At 40.6% G+C, this 25391-nt stretch overlaps 1 protein-coding gene across 13 annotated transcripts in view; it reads left to right on the top strand.

The window, feature by feature from the left end:
- Positions 1-25391, top strand: part of LOC131690255 (poly(rC)-binding protein 3) — a 788104-nt gene that overhangs the window by 62565 nt on the left and 700148 nt on the right. The window lies entirely within an intron of this gene.

Below are 25391 nucleotides of genomic sequence, written 5' to 3'. Positions count from 1 at the left end.
ATGGAGGGTTCAACTCTGAACTTCATATTGTACCTTCCGTTTGAGACTAGGTTAGTGAAATTTGGTTCAGTCATCACCGAAGTGGCTTTAGATGTGGAATTTGCCCGGAACCCTGGGACTTGCGAAATTTTCGATAGTGTACAATACATTCCAATAATTTTTGATTCGCCATCAGTGATCTAGGCCTGCGAATCGAAGTAATTTGATGTTCACTTCAACAGATTTTAAGGACATTATACAAGCGAGCCATAACATGGCTCCTACGCCTCACCCACCCCTCCACCCTGCCTAACCATGCATCTGACATGATCAAATATAAAAATCCGTTTTTTCAACACACTAACCTTGCCGGTGTTCCACAAAACTACTACTTGAGGAAGCTAGAACATTTTCCTATGCAATCAACCCGAGTTTTTGACGGAAAGCCATTTGTAGTTCTTATTTTGTGCGAAAATATCGCTCCTCTTCACTTGGGGTTTCTTTTCGAAAGACTTTTATTTTTCTTCTTCTCAATTTTATAGCACATTTTCAAATGCACTTTAATCACACACCACTGCCAAAATACCCGCGGAACATTAATCGTTTACTAACAAAACTTCAAATTTTCTGCCACTGTGCAGATGACCGAAGGAAAATGTGTGAAAACTCTCAGTTGTGCGTTTGAATTTTCACTTCGTTGAGATATGGTTTATGAAAATCGGTCATCAGTCATCACCGAGTATTCGATGTGACTAATTCTGGAATACGTCCAGAACCCGAAAATTCCGGATCTGTCGATAGTAGACATTAAATTCAAAGAATCATTGATTGGCCATCAGTGATCTAGACTTGAAAGTAGAAACGATGTGATCTAGACTTGCAATTAGAAATGGATTTTTAGCCTTTGACGTATTACGATTGTACCGGTTTTCATGGGAAATTCCTATGTGGTCGCAATAACCAACCTGTAACTCCTGAACCAAATGTCAGATATGAATGAAATTCAATGACAGTCCATGAGAGTATTGTATCTTTCATTTGAAACTAAGTTTATAAAAATCGGTCAAGAATTCTCTGAGAAAAGGGTGTGAAATTAACTCATGAACTTGGAAAGTTCCCGGGGGCATCAAGAACCGCCATAGGTGGCCAATGTGGTCAAAGCTGCTTAGAAAGATCATTAGTGACCTAGACCCGCAAATCCAAGTTATGTTGCACTCTTTTTAATATGTATTACACTATTTGGACATCATGGTGTTATCATTTTATATGGGAATTTGCTGGGCACTCTTCAACCCGTAACTCCGGAACCGGAAGTCCGATCGACAAAAAATTCAATAGCAGCTTATGGGAGCGTTATACCTTTCATTTGAAATCAAGTTTGAGCGATTCGGTACAGCCATCTCTGAGAAAAGTGAGTGAATTTTGAAAACACACACACATACACACATACAGACATTTGTCAATTTCAACGAACAAAGTCGAATGGTGTGTGAGACTCGGCGCTCCGAGTCTCGGTTAAAAAAATCGGTTTTCAGAGTGATTGCATATCCTTTCTTTATGAGAAAGGCAAAAAGAAAAAGGAACTGATAGGAAATATTTCAAAACTATAACTCGCATTGTAACTTGTAATAAATTTCTGTTATTTTAACTACTAACGAGACCTATTTATAACACAATATGTTACAAAAAATGTATTCTGCTATAATCTTGTTATTTCATTCTGATCGGGTAGCCGCTGTAGATACAGCCATTACCTTACACAATGTAGCAAGCCCGCTACGACTGTAAGCACAGTGACAATAGTCTGATAAAAATCTATCCCGGCATTCGAAAGGCAAACAGAGATGAACAGCAGCAATCATCATTTGATTAATGCTAATCGTCGACAGGTTTTCAGTGGTGATCTTGCGTGGCTTAATTTTTGTCGGTTGTCACGGTAAAGATGGACAGGTCTATCTATACCAGGAGCAGGACACATCGTCGCTGTTGTGCTATCTTATGACAACCCGATCAGAATGAAATAACAAGGTTATAACAGAACACAATTTTTGTAACCTATTGTGTTATAAATTAGGTCTCGTTAGTAGTTAAAATAACAGAAATTTATAACAAGTAGCAATGCGAGATATAGTTTTGAAATATTTCTGTTATGTGTTTCTGATTGGGAAGCGCCATTTACCACATTTCGAGAAAAACGATTTTTAAAGTTTAAGATTGAATATCTTAATAAAAAATAAATGGTTTAAACAAGCCAAAGAAGACAATAGTTGCTTCTATCTATTCTGTATTATGCTCTCAAATATTACGAAGATCGGTTGACCATGTTGCGAATTTTTACTATGAATGTAAACAAAAGTCGCACTCACAAGCGTCATGAGCGTTGATGACAAAATTTGTATGACGTGTCATAATCGTGCATGGAATATTTTGCATAGAAAAAAATGATCAATTTTTAATTTTTTACTCATATCTTTGGTTTAATTTGGTCTATAAACAGTTATATGCATTTTGAAGGAAATGTATCAGGGAATCAAAAATAGTAACTTTTGGTTCCAGTGTTGCCAAATATGCTATATTTCCAGTTTAAAATTTAAACTGTGTTTTCCCCGCAACTCGTGTATTTTTATTCCGAAATACCATACCATTGTGTTCCTCAGACATTTTTACATATAAAAATATCTAAAACTTCAATATAACTTGAGCGAATCTCAATATACAGTGATTTTAAGCAAAAAACTCATATTTTCCCAGAAATTTTCTCGCTATATCTAACCAAGTAGAATTTCAAAATTCTGAAAACGCCACTTTGTAAAGATTTTTTAGACAAGTAATGTGGCATATCTAACTCAGTTTGCCCCAAAATGGCGTTTGTCATAAGCACAACAGCGACGACATGCTAATGAACTCGGGTGATTCGTAGTAACGCTAACTAAGCTCAACCCTCATTAGCAGAAGACAAGTATTAAGCCCGTACGATATTAAGCCTGTTCTAATGACCCTACCACTTCTAGTTTTCCGATCTGTTTACTTCACATCCTTGCTCTCACTTGAGTACTATGGCTCTAATTTTCATAACTTTCCCTGCCCAGTAATCTCTAGTTAATTGAATGTCGTTAAAATGTAAAAAAGAAAATGTGACTAACATAGTCGAAATAAAAAAAATTAAAAAAAACTGCAAGGGGCAGCCCTATGGGGTTGCACGAACTGTAGACGTAGGACTATACTACTTAACGTAAAATATTCAATTTCTTAGTACATTTCGAATAATAATAAATCAAATATATTTCTTACGAGTAGCACAACCAATCAACATCGAATATTACATATTGAACCAAACCTTCTTGATTATCAAGTTATTTCACTTGTAGTAGGCGATCGAATCCAAGTAAACTTATTTGAGAAGATCTGAAGAAAGAAGACAGAAAATCGTGACCGAACTACGTAATATCTGGAACTAAATCTTTATAGCACAAGATCAGATTTTAAAAAATGTAAAAACTTTTCAATTGTGTGTGGTAATAAAACCGGACCGGTGAAAAAAAAACATATTTTAGACAATATAATCACATTTCATGTATAGACCAAGCTTTCTAGTTTTATTTTCCTAAAGTACGTATATAAATGTAGCGAATGCAGTGGTCTTAGTCATATATATGTGCTTTCCATCGATCCGCGTAAATTTGTTGCTAAGAAAGTTTTCGTCTTTGCGCAATGAAAGCACAGATTGCTATCATGCAGGTTACGCATGCATCCGTTAACAAACAGGAATACCACATTGAAATCTGTGTTTCAGTCAAAAATATCATTTTACCATCCGTGATAGCTGAAACAGGAAAAAATCTGTGATAAATTTCCGAAAAATCTGTGAAAAATCACAATATTTCCAAAAATCTATCAAATTTTCATCAAAATGCCAAAAATCTACCATCTGTGAAAAAGAATCTGTTATCAAAAATTGTGAAAAAAATCTCCGACATTACAGAAAAATCTGTGAATGTAGTAACCTTGCCAACAAATTAGATATACCTACATTCACCTCAAACATTGAACCCAAGCGAACAAAGCAAAATGAGTCAACGCTGATGATGATGGGTAGACCGAAAGAGACAACTAGTACCACGACACTATGTTAACCGTGTTTTCAAATGGAGCTCGAATGTACAAGCGATTTTGTGTAGGAATAACTGTGTTCGAGATTGTATATAAAAGTGTGCTGGAAACGAGCACAACACAAAAGAAAGCATAGCACTGGATAGCGTACCTCCACAAGAAGTGTAACGGACTTCCCATTCTGTTACACTGGCTGTGAAAACACACAGCGCAGTGATCTGCTCCGCCTGCCCTTCAACAGGCAACTGCGCTTGTCCGGCCAAATCCGTTCTTTAAATAGTCGATGATGACGTCATTCATAGAAGCGTAGCGCGCTTGGTACACAAATCTGTCGTACCGGGCTTGGGAAGCTCTATCTTCTGTGTGTAAATGCGCGATATCTTGACATATATCATATATTATTTAAATTTCAATGATATCAAAAATCTTTGAGTTTATCTATTGGAATCTATTTTTAGAAGTATTTCGGGGCGATTTGTACAAAAAAATTTAAAATTTATCGTGAGATGGTTGAATTGTATGCGTTTAAAATTGGACCACTCTTCGTTACATAGCATTTTTGTAGAATTTGCAAGGTGCCCCCCATATCGAAAACAAAGACGTAGTCCTACGTCAAAAAATAAAAATATGTTTTGTTCAGAGCTTAACAATCAGAATAATCCCCATTGTACTGGTACTGGAGGAGGATCAGGAACTAATACTCTAGAAACAGAGACACCAGAGAAGTTCGACGAAGAATGCACATTGACATCATAAGAAAGTGGCAAGAAGAATGGAACAGCGCAATGAATAGGATATCCCGTCCGTGTCCATATGGATGAAGCACAGAGAAGTCAACTTCCACGCTATTTCTGTCAGGCCATGGCTGCTACACGTGGTTTTTGGATTCCCACGGTTGGGTTCAATGTAAAGCGCAATGGTTGCTATCAGCGGGGTCCACAGTAGCGAGGATAATGTCGCCCACATAATGTATCGTGAAAGGTCTTTTCATGGATCCATTTTGCAAATTATGCCTGCAACGAAAATGGCGAGTTGATTAAGCGAGTGAGTGAATAGAACAGCGGGTAATCGCCTTGTGCGATAGGCTAGATCAACTGCCGACGACTAGCTCGATAGTGCGTCGTCGAGGGCCAGGGAAACTCGTGAGTAGGCTAGATCCATAACATCAAAGCGCCAATGGCGGATCGCCTAGGGTCCACCAAATTGGAAGCTAAGTTTCATCCTGAATCGTCTGCGACTGGTTGGCCCGTTGAGCAGGGTAGGTCCCCCGCCAGGTTTATCTGAAAAGGTCGTGGCGAAACTCGGAGCTAAATGGCTCACGGAAACGGGATTCGGTATCAGGAGAAATTCCACCAACGGGGAACTCTGTCGGAGTAAGATGCACTCCCAGAGACTATTTGAGTAGATCGCGACGACAAGGCTGGGAGTTGAATGGCTTGCGGAAAGGTAAGCTAGCTGATGGAAACGAAATAAATGGCTCAGGTGGGACCTAAAAGGTTCGCGGAGTGAAATGGTTCTAGTAGGCAGAAGATACCGCTTAGATTGAATGTAGAGACTAATGGAGTACAAGACGACAGCGCGAGGGAAATCTAAACTGAACTGAATGATCGGGGTCAAGCTGCAGTTAGCTCACGACAAGACGGAGATGTTGTTGATCAGCGACTGCAAAGTGGTTTATCGGAAGCAGATCGACGTCAGAGGGCGCGGTCGGTTGAGCTTCAACAACCACGTTAAAGACGCCTGCGAAAAGTCGACGAAGGCAATGAACGCAATAGTGAGCATCATACCAAACGTTGGCGGTCCGAGAAGCAGCAACGACTGCTACCTAGTTTTTCGTCATAGATACTGCGATATGGAGTTCCATTCTGGAGTTCGGCTCTGAAAACCAAGTTTCGAGCACGTACAGAACAATATCATCGGAGGCAGTATGCGTTATCGCCTGGATGATCCCCATCGGCATTACTTTGGCGGAGGATGTCGAGTGCTACAATCGGTGCAACACCAGAAACGTGAGGAAGATGGTGAGAATCGTTTCGATGGCCAGGTAGTAGCAGCAATTCAACAAAACGAGCATCCCTAATATGTTGACGTAGGTCAATAGAAAGCACGGTGAAGTAAACTTCCACTTGACACAGCTCCTGTCGGGCCACAGCTGCTTCAGAAAGTATCTTCATCGATTCAAGAACGCAACGTCACCGTTGTGCCGGGAGTGTGAGAATATCAAGGACACACAGGATTTGGTTTTTAATGCCCGAGGTTCGAAGCGACACATAGAGAGATGCTCTGAAAATGATGGCTGGACATCAACCCGGATAATGTGAGAATGACGACCAACGTAAATACGTGGAACGCGGTCAACAGCGTGGTAGTGCAGATCATGACTTCCTTACAGCGGAAATGGCGTGATGAACAACGAGCTTCGGGAGAGCAATCACCACCGGGTAACTCTCCACCAAATTAGGCTAGATTCACCACCGAGAACTAGTCGAGTTGACAGCGGAAAAGCACCGGATATGGAACGCCGCGGCTCCAGCGAACCGGATGCCACGCTCGACCAGGAATCGTCGAGAGCACTTCTTTCGTCGGGGAACTCTCCGTCGGTGTAAGCTAGATTCACCATCGGGGACTAGACTGAGTAGATCGTGACAAGTCGCGGGTCGCCGAGGCACCAGCGAACCGGGCGCCTTGCTCCACCGGAATTGCCGAACTGACCTTGACACGTGGTTGGTTGGCTCGATTTCGAAAGAACTTCCCTCTCTAGAGAATTCTGCGTAGGAGTAGGCTAGGTCCATCGTCGGGGACCAGACCGAGTAATTCGCGAACAAATCGACAGCTCAATGCGTAAGTGGTACGAGAAGGGATTTGTGGTGCTGAATGGCACAAGGGAGCCGAGTCGTGGTGCTGAATGGAATAAGGGAGCCGAATTAGACAATCTGAAGTTTGCCGCTTAAATTGTCTTCGTAGGCTAAGAGCACAAAGTCTCGACCCACAGCTAGCTTTCCGATTGCCATGCAGACACTGCCAGTCTGTGTGGATGGTCCAGAACTGGTGTTTTTTCATAATAAGGTGTAAAAAGCTTCAAAAGCCTGGCCTGTAAAGTATTGGCACTGTGTGGGACTTGCCCAGCCAATAAAAGCAATCCTTACTTTTCACGCCCTTCTTCCCCACGGAACTGCGTCAAGGTATTATTTCGTGGGGGGATCGTTGTGCTTTCGTCGCACCTCTTTCTTCTGTTCTATCTCGGAGCCTCACTTGGTTCATGGGATGGCTCGACCTATTAGCTTGGATTTAACTCTCGATTCTTGTCTCCATCTATTACGCCACAATTAACCCTCGTTTCCGAGAGCCGGTTAGGTGCTGATTCCTTAAGCCATTTATCTCATTTTTCTGTGAGTCATTCAGCTCCCGGAATTCGCCCTACTCCGACCGATAGTTCCCCGACGGAGGAAATTCCCCCGATACCGAAACCCGCTTCCTTGAGCAATTTAGCTCCCAGCTTTATCGAGATAAACTCAGATATTATCCTACTCCGACTGAGAGTTCTCCGACAACGGAATTTCTTTCGCTACCGGTGTTTGTTTCATGAGCCAATTAGCTCCCCCTTTGTCCCAATTCTGTTGGGTAGTCCACGGCGGCGAATCTACCCTACCGTGAATTCCCCGGCGGTAGATTGCTCCCGATACCGATGTACGTTTCTGTGAGCCAGTAAGCTCCCCGTTTCGTCTACTCGGTCTAGTCTCCGGCGGTGGACCTAGCCTACTCAACGGGCCAGCTAGTAGGTGCTGAGGTCCATCCTGCGATTCCGAGTGGAGCGTTACTTCCGATTCACTGGCGCCCCAACGACCCACTTCTAGCTATTCGACGCGGTCTACTCGGTCTAATCCCCGGCGGTGGATCTAGCCTACTCACGAGCTACCCGGTAGGTGTCGAGGTCGGTCCGGCGATTCCAGTGAAGACTGACGTCCGGTTCACTGGCGCCCCGACGACCCGAATCTGGTGCTACATCGCGTACTACTCAACTAGTACCCGGTGGTGGACCTAGTCTACATCGTCGGAGAGTTTTCCGGCGGCTGACTACTTCCTCTGTAGTTCGGAGAGTAAACTCGTAATAACTCTGTTGACTGCGTCCCAAATATGCTCGTAGTGGTACTTCTCTTCAACGATCTTGTTCACTGTTATATAAGGCATTCTCTGAACCTGGGGCATTCGAAGACCACGTGTTCCGGTGTCTCTTGAACGTTCATACACTCGGGTAAAGGGGTAACGAAGCGTGCCCAAACCGATGTAGGTATTTCCGGAAGCATCCATGCCCGGACAAAAACTGCATCAAACAGAAGTTCACCTCTCCATGCTTCCTATGTACCCAAGCACTCTTGCTGCCACTTAGCCAACGAGTCCGCTCGGACCAGTCTCCTTGCATTACGTGCATTTCTCCGCTGGTAACATTCCACGTCCTCAGCCAGAGTGACACAGATGGGGATCATCCCGGCAATTATGCATACCGCCTCCGACGAAGTCGTTCTGTACGCACTCGCAACGCGAACAGCCATTAGGCGAAACGTGCTTGTCAACTTTGTCCGCTTTCGCTTTGAGTTCAGCGCAGCAGCCCAGACCGGTACGCTATACCTCAGTATTGAGGATGATACAACCGCCAAGAGTCGTCTCGTGCTGCCTCCTGCTCCTCCGTGATTCGGCATGATCCTTGCCAATGCGCTAGTTGTCCTCGCAGCCTTCTCACATACATAGTCGATATGGCTGTTGTAATTTAACCGATCGTCGACCATCACATCCAGGTGCTTCAGCGCACGCATCGATTGGATGGATTGTCCCCCGACGCTGATCGCGACACGCTGGATCTTTTCGCGGTTGCTGACTAGCACTACCTCGGTCTTATGGTGAGCCAGCTGCAACTTGACGTTAACAATCCAGGTTTCCACGATGCCTATTTTCTCCGCCGTCAACATCTCCACCTCCTCAAGGATCTCGCCCGTTATCGTTAGGAAAACATCACCAGCAAAGCCGACGATCTTCACTACCCTGCGCAGTTCCAGTGTTAACACTCCATTGTACATTATATTCCAGAGTGTTATGCCAAGTATGGAGCCCTGAGGTACTCCCGCCGTGACCTCCGTACCATGTTCGCTTCGTAGACCATTCCGACGTCGGATTTTCAGCATCGGAATTCCGACGTCGGATTTCCGACATCGGAATTCCGACGTCAGACTTCCGACATCGGAATTCCGACGCCGGATTTCCAGCATCGGAATTCCGACGTCGGATTTCCAGCATCGGAATTCCGACGTCAGATTTCCGACATCGGAATTCCAACGTTGGATTTCCAGCATCGGAATTTCAACGTTGGACTTCCTACATCGGAATTCCGACGTCGGGTTTCCGACATCGGAATTCCGACGCAGGGTTCCTGACGTCGGATTTCCGGCATCGTAATTCCGACGTCGGTATTTCAGCATCGAAATTCCGATGTAGGATTTCGAGCATCGGACTTCCGACGTCGGATTTCCAGCATCGGTATTCCGACGTCGTATTTCCGACATCGGAATTCCGAAGTCGGATTTCCAGCATCGGAATTCTGACGTCGGATTTCCAGCATCGGAATTCCGACGTCGCATTTCCAGCACCTGAATTCCGACGACGGATTTCAGCATCGGAATTCCGAAGTTGGATTTCCAGCATCGGATTTCCGACATCGAAATGCATCATAATTTGGAAATTACTGTAGGAAACCAAGTCCGTAACACTAGGCAAGCTAACGAACTATTACGGGTTAGAGTCTTTAGCAGCCTTGGTCAAAAGTGGATATTGTTCTTTGGACCGTATAAATATAATTCCCTTTCTGTTGATTTGAAGAAAATATCGAATAAAAGTATTTTTAAAACTCAACTGAAGAGGTATCTAAAAGAAAAAATAGACGAATACACATAAACAGCGCTCAACCTTAGTTTTTGATATTGATCCCGTTTTTCTTATCTTTTCTTAAATCTTGGCTAAATATATACACTCAGGTTTTTTTTACGCAGGGGATACGAGCCGCGTAAATGAAAACCGCGTAAATGAAAACCGCGTAAATTTCAAAATCCGCGTAAATGAAAACCGCGTAAATTTCAAAATCCGCGTAAATGAAAACCGCGTAAATTTCAAAATCCGCGTAAATGAAAACCGCGCAAATTTCAAAATCCGCGTAAATGAAGACCACTTAAATTTAAGAATCCGCGATAAAGGGAACCTCATTGATGGATACCGCGTAAATTTCAAAATCCGCGTAAATGAAAACCGCGTAAATTTCAAAAACCGCGTAAATGAAAACCGCGTAAATTTCAAAAACCGCGTAAATGAAAACCGCGTAAATTTCAAAATCCGCGTAAATGAAAACCGCGTAAATTTCAAAATCCGCGTAAAAAAAAACCGCGTAAAAAAACCGCGCAAAAAAAAACGCGTAAAAAAAAACTTGAGTGTAATATTATTTGTTTTCATGTGTGTTAATTAGTAAATTTCTAGCAGTATTAGTTGAGTCCCTTAAAAGAAACAGAGTTTCACTGGGACTCAATGCTTTTTGTAGATTAAAATTATAATTTCACCTCGTTAGTTCTATTTTTTTTTGTATGTGCCCACTACCAGGAGGCTCCAAATTCGAGCCTTTTGGTGTGGGGGTGAGTGGATGGATATTACAAAAAAATGCTTTTGCTGTGATGTTTAAGTTTATTTAATTTAAAGTTTTAAATCAAATTTGCAATGTATGGTAACAACCGTATTGATTAACATAACATTTCAAATTCAATATTTTTGGTACGCGTCTTTGGATCCGTTGTAATCATTTTTGTATGTTACTGGTGCAATTTCAGCATCATTTGATATCGATTCCCTAGAGTACTCTATCCAAACCATGTTGGATGCCCTCTGCAAAGTTATATCCACGAGAATGTCCAGGTTGCTGGTTCGTGGGTAGCACAATTCATCCAATATCAATTAAAAGCTTCATTCAAAGTTGTTGATAGACGCCCAGTTTCAGTGCAGTTTGTTCCGTGTTGTCGTCGCTTCTGATGAGTTTTCTCTGCTCACAGACTGGTGCTTTCAGATGCTAAAAAAGACCACCGCCGGCAACCGGTAGAATGGAAAATATTTTTAATTTCAACCTTTTTCCCTTGGCTGATTTTACGTTTAGTCAGTGGCAATTTCCATTACACAAAACGTCAACGTTGAAACGAGACCGGTACACCCGGAATCATGTTGTCACTAGAATGTAGTGCCGAAGGGTTGTTTGTCTTCTATTTCTATACACTATTTCTACAGGTGAGACTAAACCTGCATTTGAATATATGATGTTAACTGGAAAACGTTTGACCCAAAATCGAGTCCGACGCCGTCATGTGCTCGGCCTTAAAGGATATGGGTGGCGTCCTGCAGTTAATTTAGTGGCTATTGTTTACTGAAACAGCATTAGAGATTGACCTACGAATTGGAAAAAGATTGTTCGCATAATCCATAGCATTTACTTACAATAAGCTTTTATTATTCAAGTTTTTCTTTCGTCTAATTCAGTTTTCGGTTATTTTGTTTTTAAGTGTTGTGTCCAGCAAAAAACATCGCGTGAAAAAAAAACTTCTTCACGATTTTTTTACAAATTTGGGTGAAGCGAATTAATCAAAACTTTGTGCATTATCATGTTTCATTTCAATAACCATCTGTAATTTTTTCATCCAAAAATATTGCAAGCAACTCGGTGACGAAGCTTTTGGTAGAACATCTCTTGAAAAAACGCGAATTGCGGTGTTATACTATGTTCACACTATAGAGTTAAAACACGTTATAATAATTATCGTTAAATAGCGTTAAAACACGTTTCAACTCGTAGTGTGAACGTAGAATTAACTGCCATTCAAAAACTACTTACCCGATTTATTTCAAATTTTGCATACACATTCTATGTAAAAAATACCTAGCCCCTACGTCGAGTTTTTGAGATAATTTTTGGTATTCAAAGGGATTTTTACTCATAAAATGGCGGTTTTTTGCGAAAGATAGCAATTTTTATTTAAAATGAGTAAAACACCCCCTTAATAGTCATTCGGCTTTCGTAGCGTTCGGTTGTTTACCAGTGCGTTCCATACGAGTGTTTCTTTTACCGGTGAAGATAAACAAGTTTTGCCTGGCTTCCATTGTCGATCGAAGACAATAGCGCGTGTGGACGCAGTGATAGCAACGACAAAAGATAAGTATCGTTACAATTGTATAGTTCTAGGAAACTGAAGCGAGAGCGACTCGAGGTCCGATGACTTTTGAAAGATTCCCCGCGGGTCCGAAGAATACCATCCGCCAATCCGGTACTCGACGACTTACTATACTGAGGCGCAAATTTGATACGCTGATCCCCCCCCCCCCCCCCCGCTGTTCGAGCGAAAGTTGCAAGTTTTGCTCTTCTTTCCCTGTCTCTCCCCTGTCCTTGATACAACTGCTGCTACACTGATGCGGAAATAAGCCACCCTTTGAATATCTTGATCAAGCATAAGTTTTAGTTAAAAAATTCAAATTAGTATTCTGTATTCCTAGTTTTAAGATAGCTATAATTTTTACTCTTTATTGAAACTCTTGTCCTCCATCTTGTAAATAGAATTGAATCCCTAGTTTTAAGATTTCTGTGAAATTTCTCATAAATATTTGTTCCCCCTTTTGTGTACTAAACTATATTGTTAGTTTTAAGATAACCGTAAAATATTTCGTAAAATACTATTACTCCCCCTCTTGTATATCAAAGTGAATCCCTTGTTTTAAATTTTTTCATAAAAAAATCTTTTGGCCCTCTTTTGTATATTGAATCTTATTTCTAGTCTTAAGATAGCTGTAAACTTTCTTTTCCTTTGTAAAAAAATATTTCAACATTGTAACCTCCTAGTTTTAACATATCCAAAATGTAAAAACAAAAGCATTTGGCACCGCCAAGCTAACGCATTTGTGCCTATCAAATAAACGAAATGAATAAAAAAAAAAATTGTATAGTTCCCTTATATCCACTAGCCCGTTTCAGCACACACCAATTGGCTTTTGTTTTTTTCACACGGTGCATTGAACCCGCGTAGAGATATCCCAAAAGGGACAAATGGATCATCCACCTGACACCGAAATGGATGCTGGTGATAGCAAGATAGCCCCCACTGTTAAAATTAAACCTACCCGTGTAAAAGTTTACCTTCCCAATTCGACGGGACCATTCTTAGTTTTTTTTCGACCCAAAGCAAAACCTCTAAATATTATTCGCAATTATTCGGCAGTATCCGAAAAGTCCGACCTAACCGATAGCGCGTCACAGTCAGTAGTTTGAATCAAGCAAACGCGATTGTCTCAAGCCCGCGCTTTACGCTTGAATCTAGAAATGTGGCGAACGAAGCGGGACTCACTTGCGACGATTTATTGAAGGACGGGGTTGGTCGCTTCAATAATCCCTTACTCCAGTCTGTTAAAATTTTGGATTGCGAACAGTTGGGCTCAGTCGTTAATAAAGATGGCAAGCGGGTCTACACTAAGACGGAGTCGTTTCGTGTAACCTTCACCGGGTCTGCTCTCCCAAGTCACGCCATGCTGGGGAAGCTTCGTCTACCTGTCCGCCTGTTTGTATCGCGTGTCACGCACTACCTTAAATGCAAACAGCTCGGCCATACACTGTCACATTATAGCAATATGGCAAGGTGGGGCAAATGTGGGAAAGAACATGAGGATATCTTTTGCGATAAAAATGCCGAAAAGTGTCTCTACTGCGGTGATAGTCCTCATGACCATACATCATGTCCTACGTACAAGCAGCGCAGGAATAAACTGAAGCGCTTCGTCCAGGAGCGCTCAAAGCGCACTTTTGCAGAAACGTAAAAAAATGCACTGCCACCAGTCCTTTCAGAAAACCCTTATGCTCACTTTTTTCCTGTGGAGGCTAATCCTGAGGGAACATCCTTGTCCTTCCGGGGGAGTCAAGGAAGAGGAGAAATCTTTCCTCCCCTAGAGAGCCTCGTAAGGACTCCAAGATATCCTCCAGTGCGGTTGCGCCATCATCAGCAAATCAAATCAATGAAAGTGCTGCATTAAACCCGAAGCAAGCAGCTCCTGGACTTGAATTCCAATAAGGAGTACCCGGCGCTTTCAGGGACACCAAAAACCCCAAGTGCCCCCTTTTTGCAAACAGATACTCAGCCCAGTACTGGACTGATAAAATTCACTGAAATCGTGGACTTGATTTTAACAACTTTCAACGTCACTGATCCTCTTAAAAGCATTTTGATAACCTTTCTCCCTATAGTGAGAACATTTTTGAAGCAATTGACTGCTAAATGGCTCCTTCTTGCAGCGATCGTATCCCCCGCTGGCTAAATCATCGAATGAGGTCGCGGATCTGATCACTGTTCTACAGTGGGATTGCAGAAGTATTCTCCCGAAAATCGATTCATTCAAAATGCTAATAAATAATCTGAAATGGTACGCATTTGCACTATGTGAAATATGGCTTACTTCAGAAATAGACCTCAATTTCCACGATTTCAATATCATTCGCTTGGACCGAGCAGATCCTTACGGAAGGGTACTTTTGGGGATCAGAAAGTGCTATTCTTTCAATTGAATCAACCTCCCCTCGACACCAGGCATTGAAGTTGTTGCTTGTCAAGTACGTGTTAAAGGCAAAGAACTTTGCATTGCTTCCATCTACATTCCTCATAGAGCCTCGGTAAAGCACCGAACGTTTAGTAATATCGCGGAACTCCTACCAGTACCACGGCTAATTCTAGGAGACTTCAACTCGCACGGTACGGTATGGAGTTATCTTCACGATGATAACAGATCAACATGAATCCAAGATCTTTGCGACTACTTCAATATGACCTTTCTAAACATGGGTGAAATGACACGGATTCCTCCCCCACTAGCGCGCAAGTGTGATGGATTTATCTTTGTGCTCTACACCGCTACAGTTGGATTGCAGGTGGAAGGGAATCCCTGTTCCTCACGGTAGTAACCATTTTCCCATCGTTATTTCAATCGCTAACGGTTCAAGGCCATCTGAAACCGGATCAAATAAACGAACTAAAAAAACCCCTTAATTGAAAAATTATCTCAAAACCTCAAACCATGGGTTAGGTATTTTTTTTACATATAATGTGCATATAAAATTTGAAATGGATCGGTCAGGTAGATTTTGAATGGCAGATAACACCGCAAATTGTGTTTTTTTCGAGACATTCTACAAATAGCTTCATCACCGAGTCGCTCGTGGATATTTTTATATGAAAAAATTACAGAAAATTACTGAAATGATACATTATAATACACAAACGTTGTGGGCAATTCGCTTCATCCCGAGTTCTAAAAAAAATTTCAAAAAAGTGTTGTTTCTTCCTGAAACCCTTACTTTCTCCACCCTCCTTTAACTACTGTAAATTAACTTTCTTTCTTTTAAGGCTCATAGGACTTTTCGAAAATATTCTAGAATTTTCTTGTGAAGTTTACAAAATCAATCAAAAGGCCTAATTGCTTTTCGTGGACGTACTATCGAGCCCAACTGTACGTACAATCGAAGCTACGTACTACCGAGGCATATAACCAACAATAAGTGCTGCTAACTAGCCGGGTTCATCTTATGAAAGTTTGTTTATCTGAAACTTTGTGCCGTGTCTGTCTCATCGATTGTATGAATGAACGCAATCACAAACATATACCTACAGCGGCAGCCTACATTCGAACATACACACATGTCTGCCAGGTATATTGGATTGGGTTGTAGCCTGTTTGACACTGCAAATATGTACCCAATGTTCCTAGTGTAGCACATAAATATGTACTCAGCTTGTGCCTGCGTACATGGTGCTTCCATTGACTGAAGTGTACCACTTGGCCGAGCGAATGCATCGACCATGTTCTGCAGCAGCCAGCCAGCCAGCTAGATGGATGGCGGTTGGGAAAAGCCACCCAAAGGCATAAACAACCAACATATTCAGAACGACGGCGACGACGACGACAACGCCGACGACAGCTCAATGGGTGCTGCTGCCATCAACTCCGGTCGATGATGATGGTGATGGATCCGTGTTGTAAAAAGTGCTGCACACAGGAAACAAGTCTCCCAGAAGCAGGACAGGTCGACCGCCGGGCGAGGCGGAGAATATTGCACGGATGAATGGGTGGCTTGTGTGCTTAGTAGATTTCAATCTTTTTCGTATCACTTCAGACTTCGGCTTCTGTTTTCTGCCCTGTTCCCCAGTCGCATGGACCTCCGAGGTATAACTTTAGTTGTATGACGGTGCCCCCGATACTGGGAGTCATTCTATGAATGAGAAAGAAGTCGAATTAATAATGCATTTCTATTAGCATAGCTTCAAAAAAGGGTGTTGTATTTTTATTTTCATGCTTGAAGCAGAACTTGTTTGAATTGGCGGGAACATAGATTGCATGGGCGCATGGGAGACATTACTGGTGGAAATTAATATTTGCGCATTTTTGGCACAATTGCATTTTTTTCATTTCAAGAATTTTCTGGAACTCAATCCGTATTTTTTTGATAAAAAAATCTGTCTATTCATATAACTTACGATATGAAGATCACAAATACATATATGTTTGCCAATACAAATTAAAATGATAGCCTTATTAAAAGATGTTTAAAAAAAAATTCTTGACTATATGCGAAACCCCAAGGATTGTGTCATTTTTCATAATGCCGAAATTCAAATTGCCCACACCTGGTGTCAAAAAAGCATTGTTACAATTGAGCGTGAAAAATGTAATTCAACAACCTTTAGTCGAAAACGACATGCACCAAACGTTTCAATTTTCTTAAGCAATCAGACTGGCAAAATGTGAAAGAAGTGTAGATTTAGGAGTTAAATTGTAGGGAAGCCCGGGGCTAGCTGGCGGAATCATCTTTTCTCTGTTTCTATTAGGCATATAGCGCTGTCACTCGTTGTTTACATAAAGTAATGTGAGTCACATTTTCCAATGTGTTTTTGTTACAAAACATTTTTTGAGCGATATTGTGTTTTCGATCATAAGGGAGACCGGGGCTAGTGCTTTCAGTTCTCATTTTTCACCACTATGATTTTGGTACATCTTGCAAAATTAGGGTGACCATAACAGACGAGTAAAAACCAAGACAGTCGAAAGAGTACTGCTTCCACCCGCTACCTCTCAATCGACATTGCCTTTTCCGCATGTTTTCGGCAGTTAAAAAGTTCTGGGGTCTGGCAGGCAGAGTATCGACAGTAAAAAAGTTCTGGGAGTCTGAGAGGATGAGCTTTTTCGGATATACACAAAGGCAGTTCTTGCTACACCACCATCAGTAAACGTTTCATGCTGAGATGATCAGTGCAGGACCGGCGAGGAGTTTTCAGTACTAAAAACATGACATTGACGTAAATCAGCAACATCAGCGATCCCAAGTAGCTTCCCTGCGCTATGCCTGGTAATCTCCAATGGCAACTATTATCTCTCGATTTGAGAGCTACAAAACCTACCGTTGTTACCAAAAATTTCGAAAATGTAGAAGATGCCAGCTTCTGCCTTCAAACTGTCCACATAAAAACAAATAAATGCTTTGGTTGGTAAAGGAATTTATATTTCCTCTGCACTCAATTCCAATCTGCATGAAGTTTCAGTCAGTTGGAAAGTTAATGAATGAGGGAGGCGATGAATCTGAATTCTGGTTTCGGTAAATACAAGCAGAAATAAGTAACTGATTTTGAAACTTCGCAGCACTGGTTTGAGTGCGACATTCCATACTCCCTATTATGTAGGATGCTAGACTCGGCAGTTAGTCGCTGTTTAGCGTCCAAGCGTGAAGGCATGTTAATCGTCTATTAGCTATTTCATTTATTTGACACGCCTTAATGCATTACCTGAGCCGCGGATCTTTTAATATTATCAATGAGTAAATAAAAATAAATAAATCGAATTGGTGGTAGGCGTAGCGTAGTAAGTAAATCAATTGCCTTGTACGCACTGAACCTGGGTTCGAGCCCCGACCCCGCACATAGGGTTAGAAATTTTCATAAGAGATTTTTCTAACCCGAAGAGGAGAATGACCTTAAGGTTAAAACCTCTATAATCAAAATAAAAAAAATCGAATTTTATTGTATATCCATCGGATCTTGTGTACGCGCTTTGTTACTTTGCGTAAAGATCTTATTTCTTATTGAAGATCGATTTATTTCATTGCCTCTTGTTGCTTGTAGATCACTTAGTCCGCTTTCTCTCGGTTTTTCGTTTTCGTTCATGCTATCCTCGCTGTTGATGTTTTATGGGCTTTCACGATTACCTGGTTTGAGTTGTTTGTGGGGCCTACGGGTCACGATCGCGTATCCGTGTTCTTTGTTATTTACTTTACTATCGGTGGTGCTAGCAGTTGATTGGGAAGTAGTAGGCGCATCACAATGATCGGACACGCTGTGAGTAGGTTCTGTTGTTCCAGTATTCGTTGGTGGCTGAGCTGCAACTCCAGTGGTTTGTGATTTAGTTGATGTTGTTGACGGCCTGTGTGATGGGTATGCTTGCAGTTGATATTGCTTCGTTAGAGGTGGTTACACAAGAAGACACACTACATGGTTTCTCGTAGTGTGTCTTCTTGTGTAACAACGTAGGGCACGCAGGAGTCTGTCCTTCATACATGCACAGCGTGATTTGAGATTTGGTCACGCGTTTTGCTTTGAATTGAAAGTTCAGATATGACGGAATAGGTTCCGTCACTTATGTTTTCACGAAACAAACACCGTTGGAATTACATAGAAAAAAATTCTCCTGGTTTCAAACTTAAAGGATCTTACGTATTCCGACATGATGGTTGTAATAAATTTATTAATAGTACCCGTGTGTAGATCGTGCAGACGCATATCAATCTTATCATTGTGAATATAAACGGGTATCTTGGTCCTAACATTATCATGCTCAACTACGTATTGCATGTTGTCTTCCATAGCGTAGTTTTCCGTTATGGCCAAAGTTTTAATCGTTATCAGTAACGAGTGTGGTGGGCTTATATAACGACGACTTCTGTTAGTCTGAACTGCATTTGCAAATTTACTGTTGATTTTTTCTGTTGAGTTTCAAATATCTTAAAATGAATGATCGATATCGCACCGATGGAAGTAACGGTGCTTTATTGTTCACACTGGCTTGGAATGAATATTATTATTCGATTGCGTTGTTTGTTTATAATACTGGTATTGACACGGTACATTTAGACAGCAAACTTTAGGTAGAAACGTTCGTTTGATTCACTGCACTGTTTACAATCAGAGCGACTGAGTTGGTACTGGTATAGACCCTGCAGTAATTCCATGATCCCCAGCTCGAGAGAGCACTCAATGAAATTTTCCTCGATAGTTGATATTTTTCTTTTTATGGAATGGATTTCCAGTAAGACGAAAAAAAGCTACTAGCAAGAGAACTCAAGTAAAAGCAGAAGCACCAAAACACCGATGTGTCTTTTCAGAGGCACCAAAAGGAATTCTTCGGGTCCCGGATTGAAAGACGATTTGAGCCGAGAAGAAGCGCTGGTAACCATTGTTTCATCGATATTGACGAGGCACTCTTGACAGATTAAAAAAACCATCGAAAGGTACAATGGGGAGATTCGACTGTATTAAGTTTTGTTTGTCGCATTCCGATGGAGGATGAGTATACGTTGAAGTTATGGTTGCGGTCGGTCGTAACTGCGATCTGGAGCATAGTGAAAAGCGAAGACTGAATAAATAGAAATATATTAGGCTTCCAGGAGAAAAACCAGGACAAATCAAGCATTTTCCTCGACTTCCCAGTACACCAGGACAGTCAATGCAAAACCAGGACGTATGGTCACCCTATGCAAAATAGAACACGTTGCATGAAAAAGCAGACTGTTGGCAACATCTCTGAATTTTATTAAAATGTTTGATAAATTGTCCTCGTTTCTAAAGACAAAAATATGAGACGCGAAAAAGCCACCGACTAGTATGTGTGGGGTAAGTTAGCGGAATGCCAGAAAATAAGCAATCAAATGGAAATTCAATTACATCAGTAGTCCGTCCCGTCACTTTTACATCGACGCGTACTCCATATTAGAAAGCAAATTTTCGAAATTGTTCAGATGATTGGTCGAAGTAAATGTTTTCTGCATTGACGAGAAACATAAAAAAAGATTATATTACTTTGAAATCAATTTCAGAAATGAATAAAATTGATGACTATTTTTGCACTGTAAATAGTACTTCCAACTTGCCCCGCGTGCATCACTGCCAACTTACCCCAACCGCATATTTTATAAAAATGTATTTAAAAATAACTTTTGTTTGTGGATAGGTGTAATATCTATACGGAAACTGAAAGCTCTTTTCACACACTTCATACAAAATATAACCATTCGTGGAATAAATTTAAAATTACCTTGAATAACAGAAAATGTTTAAAATTAAGAAAATTTTCAAAGTATGCTCGAAAACACAATATCACCCACAACTTCCTCAAAACAAAATGTTTTGCGACAAAAACACATCGGATAATGTGTATCACATCATTTGAGGTGCATAAAGAAAGGCAGCCCAAATAAAAAATAATATACACGAACTCTAACCCATATAGTCCTACGATTCCACATATTGTTTGGATGATACCCTGAACAGGTCGCTAGGATCTTGAATCATAAGATGTTTATTAGGGAGCACTTTATATCTAATAGAAACCGCGAAAAGCGGATTCCACCAACTTATCCCAACTCCCAATTAGCCCCGGGCGTCCGTACTTTATAAATTTTCTTAATTTTAAACATTTTGTGTTATTTAAGGTGTTTTTCAATCTATTCCCTGAATGATTATATTTTTCGATAGAGCGTGAAAAGAGCTGTCAGTCGCCATATAGATATTACACAAATCCACAAACTAAAGTAATTTTTTAAATTCTTTTTTTATAAAATATGAAGTTGGGATAAGTTGGCAGTGACGCACGCGGGGCAAGTTGGAAGTACTATTTACAGTGCAAAAATAGTCATAAAAAAATTATATCTGGAATTTACTTCAAAGTAAAAGAATCATTTTCTTGTGTATCTCGTCAATGCAGAGGTCATTAACTTCGGCCAATCGCCTGAAGAATTTGAAACTGAAATATTTTAGCAAGAGTTGAAAACATAAAGTTTTAATGGAAAGCCAAGCTGCACATTTCATAAGAACCCCTAAAGTATTCGAATTTCCATTTGATTGCTTATTTTCTGACATTCCGCCAACTTACCCCAAGCATACCACCAACATACCCCGGGGCTGGGGTAAATTGGCATCTTTTTCCCAGCGCATATTTTAATCTCTAAAAATGGAGACTATGCATGAAACATTTAAATAAAATTCAGAAATTTTGCCAATAGTTTGCCTTTTCATGCAACGTGTTCTATTTGGAAAGAACTACTTAAAGCATTAAAAGATGAAAACTGAAAACACCGTCAACTAGTCCCGATCTCCCCTATTGATTGTTATAACACAATTCTCGAGGCTTTTTTCAAAAAGACATATCAAACAATGAGAGACTCATTTTTTACTTTCTATTCTGTTAAGCATACTCTTTCAAACTTAGGTGTAAGCAGTCTATCACTTTTTTCCCTACACCAGTCAAATACGAAAACTATTAGATTTGAAATTTGATATGGGTACACTAAGTTCCAACAGTTTTTTTAGCCCAACAGGAATCTTCTGCTTGTGATTGGCATGTTTTAGTTGAGAATTCCAAATTATTCAAGAATGCTTAAAAATATTGACGTAGATTATTTATAAAAGTTCAAATGAAATTTTCAAAAAAAACAAAAGTGTTCAATTTCGACCGTTCACAGCTTTTATTGTACTGCGTGGTCAGGCATTTGTGCACTGTTGAGACGAAACAGAATTAATTAAATTTATATTAAATTCCGAAGCGTGTATTAACAACCGAATGTCGGATTCTCATACAATCTTTCGAAAGGAAATAAAATGAATATTCACAACCTATCTAAGGATCTCCCGTAATAAGGAGTACGATCCGAAAACCACAATGTTGCAAATTTGTTGTATAGGTTAGCTGAATATTTGCCGGTGACACCACTCGTAGCTAGAGCTGTTCGAATGCGGCAAACTTGTTACTTCTGGACTGTTCATTGAAACTTTCATACTAAACAGGTAATACATATTTAGAAATCTGACTACACTGGATTATTTGCAGCAATGGTAATTTTTATAATTTAAACAGAAAGAATCGATTTTCAAAATGAATACACGAACACCGAAGCCTAATGAAATACCTAAGGATCCATTATAATAGTTCAACGGTATGATATTTCCGCTCCATCCAACAAATATTTGCACATATACACAACACCGACTGCGTACAGCACACCCCTATTTGATTCGTTGCTAATCAGACGCTAGCAACTCAGTTTTTTATAATGTTGTGTATACTCATGGCTGGATTTTACCTGAGGTGTTAAGAAAAATCAAATCGTAGACGCCTTGTTAGCATCGAATCGAATATGGGTGTGGCTTACGCGACAATTAATTTTATGAACATGTGATAAGATGCGCTAATCCATCGGTCTTGTTTTGAATCATTATTGGTCTGTATCACCACATAATTCGCAGATAGTTGTTTAAACGAGACTCTATTAACGTTTCTATAGCTTCTACTACTGAAATGTTAATACATCAAAACAATTTTGGGCTTTCATCAGGCTGAGTTGTTTTCCGCTGTGGAGAAAACAATTAATTTGTTCTGCCCATGCCAATAGCAGACGACTAAAAGAAGAATGCAGTAATTTCTTGCTTCCCCGATACTTAGTATGAGGAGTTTTTCGGCCAATCAGTAATAAACTAGACAGTGAAAACTACAATATTGCGTTTAACTCCAACGTTTCAATGGATTTATACCATTTTAATCAATGATTAAATATTTTGTGTTTTCTTGTTCTTGATAAAGGTGGAAGAAATCCATTGAAACGTTGGAAGTAAAAGCAATACTGTTGTTTTTGCTGTCTACTTTAGGACTGATTATCCGAAAACCCACTCTTAATAGAAGCTCGACAGTCAAGAAAACATTTATAATGATACACACGGCACCTAGACGAAGCGTCGATTTCTACGACTGCATTCACTGACAATAATAACAATTCTTTGGCTAGTATACGAGAGTCCTACTAATATGATTGATATTTTTGCCAAAAATTAGATTCTATTCATTCATATATTCAGAATCAGAATATATTGGCTCAAAAGGCACGTTCCCCGTACATAGTAGTGGATTTGTGCCATAGTTATAGCTCTAGTTGCGATATGTTAGTAAAGTGACGTTAACGAGTATTTGTCCAAATATTTACACAAGGACTATAAACCTTTTTTTAGACATGTTTTCTGTGTATTTTGTATGATTATCGTACCTAAATGTGGAGCCCCCTAAATCATAGGGCCCCTGGCCCTAGTCCAGTGTGCCCATGAGTAAATACGGTACTGAAAAACATCATTAAAGCATACAGTGTTTTAATTCGAAGTTATCTTTAGAAACTTAGGCCGTTATGAAAATGTATGTATTTGAAGATATTTTCAAAATTTATAAAAAATGTTTAGAAATATCATTTTAAATATCGGCTAAATTATCAAAAACCGTTACCTCCAATTAAGAATGTTGCTAACCTTCTTCTTTTGTACCTATGAGCATACGTTCTACTAAATACTCCAAACGTTTGTCCACAATCTTACCCTGGAGTACGTGTTTAATCTCTACCAGATCATGCTGAACAATGAACATCATATTTCGTAGGTTTACGGAGTAAACGTGCAATTTAGAGCAAATATTCCATGCCAGCCGTCATTTGTCGAGGGAAAGTTCTCCAATTACTCGACGGCGCTCATCACCTCTTATTAGAATTTCCAATTATTGGCACTATTAACATAATGAATCTTTCCACCGCCGAACCTTGAATAAGCCATTTCTGCTGACGGCACCTAAAATTGTAACCGGTGCGGTGAAAGGTAACAAGCGAAAGCATGGTTGAGAAAGCATCAGCTCAAGTTTCTCCACTTCTAGCGCACTCACTGCCGTCTTGCCTATGGACGCCCATATTTCCTTCAGAACGCTTCGATTCTGATGGACGTCAGCACAAAGTGTACATCAATTTCCACTGTTCTTCAAATAGGCCGTGAACGCAAGGAGCAGTTACTCGGGGTGGCGTTGCTAGTTGTAGGTTGATCAGTAATAGGTAGCTCTCAGATTCAAGCACACACCCCCCCCCCCCCCCCCACCCATGGAATCCCAGGCTACACCATACCATCGTCATTTTCTACCACACCACTATTGAAAGTAAGGGAGGAATGCTGTTCACATAAAGTTTGCCTCTGTATTTCCCATCATCGCCGCCGCTTCCAACATCCTACACGGGTAAATTCAAAATCCACCACGCGGGGCGGAACGAGAGCAAGTGTAAACCACGCGATTAAGTAGCTATACGGGGAATCTCAATTAGTCGAGTACCGAGTCAAGAGCTTTTCCATTGCACTCGAGCTTCTCGCTGCGTTTGCGAAACATGGAGGTATAGAAGATTCTTCTTCCGTCGAACATAAGCTGATTACCGAACGCTTCCGATTGACGCTGTCTGTTAGATGTGCATAGTTCGTTTGGGAAAAGTTCATTATAGTGGAAATACATGGATAGGCAGTGATAGATTGTAAAAAAATTGAAGTTGATTAAAAAGTAATATAGTCTGATTTTTTAGTATTATTGTTATATTATATAGTCTTCGAATAAATAATTTTCATACAGACTAAAATACTATGCCAACTTAAACCTATTTTGAATTTGAACATTTCTCTACTTACATTAAAGTCGTAAAGGTAAAAAACGCTATTGAAGAGCTGGCAGCAAACATCCATTGGGTTATTCTGGCCGTACTGCGTGCGATGAGAAGAGCGCCGAAAGAAATCTATTCTTCGCTACGATCTACTAGGAACGTTGAAGTTCAGCTTTGCAAGAAGCACAGGGCAGTCAATGTTGTCTACGAAGAAGATCGAAAATAAAAAGGCGCTGCAGAAAAACTCTCCTGTTTCGTAGTGTAGACAGTAGACCTCTCCACATTTTGCAAAAGTTTTGAAATATACATGGGTCAGCTCAAATTTTTGTTCAAGGTGTGAATTTAAGAACTTTCGCCAAAAATGGCTTAATTTGGACATGATTTAGAGGTGTCTCCAATCAAAAATCGTGTTTTCGCTATGTTTCCATAGGAAGATCACTTACACTCTGATTTGATAGGCCCTACATGCCCACATATCATCAAAGGTTGTTCT

Source organism: Topomyia yanbarensis, chromosome 3, assembly GCF_030247195.1.
Source record: "Topomyia yanbarensis strain Yona2022 chromosome 3, ASM3024719v1, whole genome shotgun sequence".
NCBI classification, from domain to species: domain Eukaryota; kingdom Metazoa; phylum Arthropoda; class Insecta; order Diptera; family Culicidae; genus Topomyia; species Topomyia yanbarensis.
The sequence above is the reverse complement of the archived record's forward strand: the minus strand, read 5'-3'. Positions and strand labels throughout refer to the sequence as shown.